Raw genomic sequence first — 8894 nt, 5'->3', positions numbered from 1 at the left:
TCCTGCAAGACTAGTGCTTCAAAATACCACTTGACCTTCCGAATCTGCCAGTCTGGCTTGGAGTTACCCATTTCACAGAGAAAGTGCAGGACTTAATTCAGCTTCATCAGCTAAATTCTGGCAGTTGCACTTGGAAATATGAACAGAAATCAGCATAAACTAACCCATTAATCAGGGGAGAATCAATTGAGATTTGGAAGAATAAATCCATTGGCACACATTTGTTAACTTTGGAACTCATTAATTTAAATCACTGAATGATTTAAATAACTGTGGAGATTTTGAAGAAATAGTTCAATTTTCCAAAATCATCCGATTTTCAATATTTCCTTGATTATTTCCTGTGAAATGATTTTGCACAAAATCTCTGTTTTATATTCCACACCACACATTTAAGTTCAATCAAATTAGGAGTGCCCTCCCTGAATTCAAGTCATTGTAAGACATTGTATTAATGTTTAGTCTTTTCTTTGGCTTGATAGCACACAAACACGTTGTTCACAGGGCCTCGGTGCATGTGACATTATAATAAACTAAACTAAACTGAACTAAGTTGAAACCCACTGAAGACCTTAGCCATGGCCTTAAGGCTTGAAAGTTTGGGTTTTGCAATTTTTGTTTTCACTTCTCAATCTTTGCAAAACAAATGAGAACTGCAAGTGGAAGTGGTAAAACTGGGACAATTATTATGTTTAAAAACATTTGGACAGGCACATGCATAGGAAAGGCAAATTAAGGAATAGGCAAATTGAACTTGCTCAAGTAGATATCCTGGTCACATTGGGCCAAAGGGCCTGTTTCCATGATGTATGACTCCATAACTCTGTGCTAAAATACATTACTGGCAGAAAAGTGTGCCATGGCTGAGCAAAAAAAGATTTAGTTGAGTAGTGTCTAACTTTACCACTTTAATAAAAGCAGACGAGTTACAAAATCTAGCAGAATTCTTCCCAACTGGCAAAAATAATTCCAATATATATCGAAGTTTGGGAAAGGTTCAATAGGTTAACTGTATGGGTCTGTTGCCACCAATTAAAAGTAGTCTGTGGTTCTGCTCTTTGGTTTGTCAATTGATAATAATAGATTGCCAAATTAATGAGAAAAGTAAATTAAATAGGTGCGATAGTAGTGCATGGTAAAACAAATCCAATTATTCACGTCAATTCTATCAGTGAGTACTTAATGCTACAGCTATTAGACTAATTGACCAATCAATTATTACCACGTTAGCTACTTCAAATCTGGATTGCTGGCTAATTGCAAAATAATGCACAATTTCATTCGCATCACACTGTTTACTTGGCTCTTTTTTGTAATATTGGATTAATGATTCGTTCAAACTAGATCATCATTTTAATTAAATTCTTCAGTGGTTTTCTGAAAGCCTGTTAGATGCTGGACGCTATTCAGGGAAAAATAAACCACTACAAGTCTGCACCCGTAAATCAGCACTTAGATGCCATTGGTTAATGTATGAAAGTATTTAAGCTGAGGAAATAAATAGCAATTACATGGCAAAAGTCTCTATGAGTGGTATGCTTCTTGCCTGATAATGTTAATCAGTGGTTCATTTAAGTTGCAAATTGTTCTAAAAAAATTGAAAAGTTAACCTAATGCAAATGAAAAATAATGTGTGTCACCAGCCAAATGTTAAAAAAGTGAATTTGCCACTTTCCAAATGCTGAGTAACAATTAATTTCTACATTGATAATTGCAATTTCATGTAGAATGCTGTAACATACTCTTGGCCATTGAATACCCTTTGTTCCACAACATGAAAATCAGCAAAGTCAAATTCCAAAGTAATTATTCTTGAAAACTCATACAATAAGAGAAGGAGAGATACTTATTTGATGACCCAAAGTATGGGAAGCCTCTGATCTAATTTGAAGGGCACACATCATTAGATTTACAATATGAATTTAAATGATCTAATGGTATTCCATAGAAGGAAATTGACAAAATGCCTGCAGCATTGCTTGATGAGGTACCAGCATTTATCTAAATAACAAACTGAGCTTTGTATTATCATTATACCTTATGACATGACTTCATAAGTTCTGTATGAGTGGTAAATATGATTCATGACTGATAATATCCATCAGTTTCAGTGACTAATTTAAGTTGCAAATTATTCTCAAAAAAAGAGAAATTAACCAAGTATCTGGATACACATGACAATAATAAACTAAACTAAACTAAGTTAATTGCTCATTTGACATGAAGATCTTATCCACTTCCAAAATTAATGCAGTGTATAACTTGCAGAAGAAAAACAAGAATCCTGAAATGGTTGTGAAGAGAGATATTGCTGTCATCTACAACTCCTACCCAATTTAGTTCACAGTTCCAATACAAAGACATTCCCTGAAGTTAAAACAATGGTTTAAGAGGAAGGAGGGATGTGTTATTTCCCATAAGAGAAGAGATTATGTTTATTAATGGGAAAGATGTGTTTAAGGCAAGACCACGTTTAAGACAAGGATGGAATGCTGAAGCTTCATCAGGTGCTGGTGAGACCACATTTGCAATACTGTAAGCCATTTTGGGCCCTGTATCTGAGGAAGGATGTGCTGGCTTTGGAGAGGGTCAAGAGGAGGTTTACAGGAATAATTATTTTGGATACTCAATGACCAAAAGTATGTTGCTGCGTTCAATGAAAAACTGCAATTATCAATGTAAAAATTAATTGTCACTTAACATTTTGAAAGTGCCAAATTCTCTGTCTTAATTGATACCCGGGTTGATTGGGTTAATTAAAGAGGAGCGTTTGAAGGCTCTGGGCCTGTACTCGCTGGAGTTTAGAAGGATGAGGTGGAGCTCATTGAAACCTACCAGATAATGAAAAGCCTAGATGGAGTGGATGTGGAAAGGATGTTTCCAGTAATGAGAGAGTATAGCACCAGAGGGAAGGACACAGAATAAAAGAAAGTACCTTCAAAATGGAGATGAGGAGGAACCTCTTTAGCCAGAGGGTGGTGAATCTGTGGAATTCATTGTCACAGTTGGCTGTGAAGGCCATAAAATTGGGTATATTTTTAATGCAGAGAGATAGAAAGTCTCTTGATTAAGAAGGGGATCAGAGGAGGGGAAGGGGAGAAGGCAGACGAATGGGGTTGAGAGGGAAAAAAGAAGGGTCCCAACCCGAAATGTGACCTATCCATGTTTTCCAGAGATACCGCCTGATCCGCTGAGTTACTCCAGCACTCTGTCCTTTAGTGCAAAAAGAGACTTACTTGGAATTGAAATTTTAAAGAGTAGAATGATTGTAATAAATGATAGTAGATGGATAGATGGGACTAGATGGCAAAGAGTCGGACACAAGGCTGGAATGACTGATTACCTGAATGTGTTAAGCAAAATGTTGAGGTTGAAGGTTTCAATTTGTCTGGAGATGTTGTATGACAAGCTTCCATTGAGCTTTGTTACAACAGTGTAGATGTCTGAAGACTGAGCAAGTAATCTTGGACTGTAATAGAGAATCGAAGTGACATGCAGCTGGAAGCCTAGCAGCATCCATGCAGCTTAAACAAAGATGACCTGCAAAGAGAGCACCCAGTGTATAATTGCTTCTCTAATGCAAAGGAGGCTTCATTATGAGCACCAAATACATAGAACATAGAAAATTACAGCACAGGAATCGGCCCTTCAGCCCACTGTGTCCCTGCAAAACATGATGGCAAGATAAACTCATCTCATCTGCCTGCACATGATCCATGTCTCTCCATTATCTGCATATCCATGAGCCTATCGAAACGCCTCTTAAACACACTACTATCGCATCTGCCTTAGAAAGTTATGCCCCTGTCCCACTTAGGAAACCTGAACGGAAACCACTGGAGACTTTGCGCCCCACCTAAGGTTTCCGTGCGGTTCCCGGAGGTTTTTGTCAGTCTCCCTAATGGTCGAAAGTGATTTCCGCTTCTTCTATGTTCCGGCGATTATTTTTAAAAATTCAAAACCGGCCGCGACAAAAACTAGGTTGCCGTTTAAAAAATCGTTGATTTTTTAGTCGAAGCCGGTTGCGATGCTAGTTGAAGATGGTTGCCGGAGGTTGCAGGTAGTGGGAGGACTTACCTTCCACTACCTGCAACCTCCGGCAACCACCTGCAACCTCCGTGTGCATGTGCTGTACTTGCTGCCTTTGTTGATCTCGGTCGTAGATGTTGTTGGTATTGACATTCATATTGGGATTATTTACTATTGTTACGTGTACCAAGATAAGTGGATGGCTTTTGTTTGTATATTATCCACTCACATCATATAATACTATACATGAATACAATCATGCCATATGCAAGTACAACAGGTACAGAACAAAGAGAAAAATACCAGAGTGCAGAATATAGTTTTTATTATTTAAGTATTATAGTTCCAGAGCTAAAGTCCAATGCCCGTACTGAGGTTTGTTTGGAAAATCAGGACTATAATCCTATTTTATGGAAGGACCATTCAAAAGGGCGGCACAGTGGCATAGTGGTAGAGTTCCTGCTTTGCAGCACCAGAGACCCAAGTTCAATCCTGACCTTGGGTGCTGTCTGTATGGAGTTTGTACGCTCCACCTATGACCACGTAGGTTTTCTCCGGGTGCTCTGGTTTCCTCCCACACTCCAAAGATGAACAGGTTTGTAGGTTAATTGGCTTCAGTAAAATTGTGTTGTGTAGGATAATGTTCATGTATGGGGTGATCGCTGGTCAGCACGAACTTGGTGGACCAAAGAGCATGTTTCCATACTGTACCTCTAAAGTGTAAAGTCTAAAGTCTGAAAGAAACTGTTCCTTCGCCTGATGATGCATATTTTCAGGCATTTTTTTATCTTCTGTCTGATGGGAGCAAGGAGGAAGGAATGTCTAGGGTGGAAAAGGTCCTTGATTATGTTGGCTGCTTTTCTGAGGATGTGAGAAATACAGTTGGAGTCAATGGCAGGAAGTCTGATCTGTGTAATGGACTCTTACATTTCTAACTCTCTCCAATTCTGTGCAGTTTTGGTCTGTTGTTGGAGACATGTTGAATTTCCTCACTCCACTGAGGGAGTAGTAGCATTTGGTGTTCATTTTTGGCCTAGCTTCAATGTAGCTGGTGCAGGAGAGATCATTGGTAATATTTATGTCTAGCTTTCAACAATTTCCACCATCACCATTGATGCTGATTGGCATCATGTTTCCTGAAAGCAATGACTAGCTTTGGCTGGCTGGCATTGAGGTATAGATTGTTGTCCTGACACCATTTTACTAAGTTTTCTCGCTCTTTCCTGTACTCCATCTTTTCATTGTTCAAGATGTGCCCACCACAATAGTGTTATCTGTAAACATATAGATGGAGTTAGAACTGAATTTAGCCACACAGTCATATGTGCATCGGGAATATTGTATGGAACTGGGAATGCATCCTTGCAGATTTATTGAGAATGATGTATTGCAGCTTGTATCTTTACTGATTCTGGTTTATCGGTCAGAAAGTCATGCATGCAGTGGCTGAGAGGGGTGCTGATCCCTTGGTCCAGGAGTTTGGAGATGAGTTTGGATAGGAATAAAATGTTGAAGGCAGAGCTAAGTCAATAAAGAGGAGTCTAATTTGGTGTTCCAAAGATGAGTTTAGGGCCATGGAAAAGGCATCTGCTGTGGACCTTTGTGATGGTAAGCAAACTGCAGTAGGTTAAGGCTGGCTGGAAGGATGCTTCATCACCAGTCTCCCAAAGCACTTCATGATGGTGGATGACAGAACCACTGGACAACTGTGATTAAGGCATGCAGACTTAGTTTTCTTTGGCACGAGCATGACTGTGGTCCTTTTGAAGCAGGTTAAGGTCTCAGAACAGAGTAGTAAGTATAAAGATGTCTGTGAATACCTCTGCCAGCTGATTCATACAGCCCCTGAGGACATGGACAAGGAGTCCATCCAGGAAAGGTGCTTCCCATAGCTTCACTCTCAGGAAGGCCTATCTTGCATCTGCCACAGTGACTATTGGCACAGTTGCACCCAAGGCTAATGTCTAGATGACGTCCTCCCTCCGACCTTCTGTTCAAATTGGGTGTCAAGTACATTGAGCTTGTCGAGGTGTTATTCTGAATCTATGGTGCAGTGTATTTTGGAGATACTAAAATGTGCAATGACAGAACAGGGAGTAAGTACTTAGACCAGGGAAATATTTATATGTGGCGTCAATGAGTCAAACTGCTTGTGTCAGGTTGGTGTTGAGTTTTTCGATTGTTGTTGCTGCTGCAATCATCCAGCATTTCATCAGATCCTTAATTGTCTGAAAGGAGTTGAGTCACTCATCCTTATGAATAACACCCTATCTCTGATCAGCCAGAATATTTTTGAAGGTTTTCCAGCTAATGTGCCTGAAATATGTGATGTCCAGGATGTTGATGGTGGCTCACTTGACAATTATAACGCTATAAATGTCAACGGACACATGTGCCTATGATGTAATTTTTCTATGTTTTTTTTCCCTTCAATCTGCTATTCTGACACAGTTTTGCTGCAATATGTTTTGTAAGCTTCGTACTACTCTTAAAGTTAACCTTTAGGTCCATCTAAGACACGTGTAAGACTGTAGAGATGTGGGACTTGGCAGTTTGGGTGGTGAATCTGTGGAATTCATTGCCACAGAAGGTTGTCGAGGCCAAGTCAGTGGATATTTTTAAGGTGGAGATTGATAGATTGTCGATTAGTACGGTTGTCAGGGGTTATGGGGAGAAGGCAAAAGAGTGGGGTTGGGAGGAAAAGATAGATCAGCCAAGATTGAATGGCAGAGTAGACTTAACCATATATAACCATATAACAATTACAGCACGGAAACAGGCCATCTCGGCCCTACAAGTCCGTGCCGAACAATTATTTTCCCTTAGTCCAACCTGCCTGCACTCATACCATGACCCTCCATTCCCTTCTCATCCATATGCCTATCCAATTTATTTTTAAATGATACCAACGAACCTGCCTCCACCACTTCCACTGGAAGCTCATTCCACACCGCTACCACTCTCAGAGTAAAGAAGTTCCCCCTCATGTTACCCCTAAACTTCTGTCCCTTAATTCTGAAGTCATGTCCTCTTGTTTGAATCTTCCCTATTCTCAAAGGGAAAAGCTTGTCCACATCTGTCTATCCCTCTCATCATTTTAAAGACCTCTATCAAGTTCCCCCTTAACCTTCTGCGCTCCAGAGAATAAAGACCTAACTTATTCAACCTTTCTCTGTAACTTAGTTGTTGAAACCCAGGCAACATTCTAGTAAATCTCCTCTGTACTCTCTCTATTTTGTTAACATCCTTCCTATGATTGGGCGACCAAAATTGTACACCATTCTCCAGATTTGGTCTCACCAATGCCTTGTATAATTTTAACATTACATCCCAGCTTCTATACTCAATGCTCTGATTTATAAAGGCTAGCATACCAAAAGCTTTCTTTACCACCCTATCTATATGAGATTCCACCTTCAAGGAACTATACACGGTTATTCCCAGATCCCTCTGTTCAACTGCATTCTTCAATTCCCTACCATTTACCATGTACGTCCTATTTTGATGGGCCAAATGGCCTAATTCTGCTCCTACAACTTATGAACTTATAAGTTTACATGCAACAATTGTCAATGTGAAAATCATAGGTGATGAGTGTAGGACGATAGGTTGATAGATGGAGATAGGTTGATGCACACTGACAAACTCAGTTCATTGGGGCCCGGATATATTAATTAATATAGATTAAAATATTACATTCTACATACACATTTCTATACCACAAGGCATTATTTAGGAAATACGATGCCTAAAGATGCAGCATCTCAAATGACATGTAAATGAATTGTTACATAATTTCCTTTTAATTCTATCTCTTCCATTTCTTTTTCAAATCCTAGTTCTTTCCACTTGTTATTTTATTCAAAAGCAGCACCAGCCAGAATTGTTTGCTTCCACCAGCGGCATCACAGTTATCTGAACGACTTCATGAACCAGAGGCAAAGTTACTATTTCTGGACACACAAGTGACATGGTGTCCCGTGCTATCTTTTGCTACTGTCTTGTCTTTTCTCAGTCTAATCTTCTATCTGTAATACTTTTCAACTAATGTTACCAAATCATACTCCCAGAATGGAGCATTTCCATGATGACTGCAAGAACATTACAGATCACTAACTGATATTTCACTGAGAGAGGCTCCGTACTAATGAGCAGCCGTATAGTGAGATCAGACTATTTAAAAAGTGTGAGATGTTGATATTTTCAAAATACATTTGGTTCTTCCAGTCATGTGCCCTAGAAATGGTATCTCCTGTTAATGTAAGCATCACCACTATAGAGGGTTGTGTGTTCATGCCTTGTGAATGCTGATATTATACAGCATCCTTGGAACAGGAAACAAAATCAATGCCCAAAATAACCTAATCAATCTTCCGTAGAAACAGATAGTGCAGGAGACACTCAACAGGTCAGGTAGCAACTGTGGCTAAAGAAACACAATTAATGTTTCAGGTCAAAGACACATCTTTGAACTGGGAAAGAAAGAAAGCAAATTAGTTTTAAGTTGCAGACTTCATTACGCACATACACAAAGGCCACCTGAAGAGGAATGGACAGAAGAACGTGAGACAGCTTTCTACGCACTGAAAGGAAAGACTGTAGATAGGTCCTGCTCTGAGGCCATTGAACTTTACACAGGAAATCTGGCTGGACACTGCAGTCATGGAAGGCTGAGAGGTTCTGTTACAATTAGCCATGAAAACTTAGATGAGTTTTACTGCATATGTTACTAGACTTGAACTTTGCAAAAGATCATATGTTCTTTATCTGACAAAATGAAGTATTTTAGCAATTTTTTAAGCATTTTGCATTGTTTACAGGGACAAATTGTCACAGATGAGTTTCAGTATTATAAGCTGAAGACT

The sequence above is a fragment of the Leucoraja erinacea genome, chromosome 1 (assembly GCF_028641065.1).
Source record: "Leucoraja erinacea ecotype New England chromosome 1, Leri_hhj_1, whole genome shotgun sequence".
Taxonomy (NCBI): Eukaryota; Metazoa; Chordata; class Chondrichthyes; order Rajiformes; family Rajidae; genus Leucoraja; species Leucoraja erinaceus.
Note: the sequence above shows the minus strand (reverse complement) of the source record.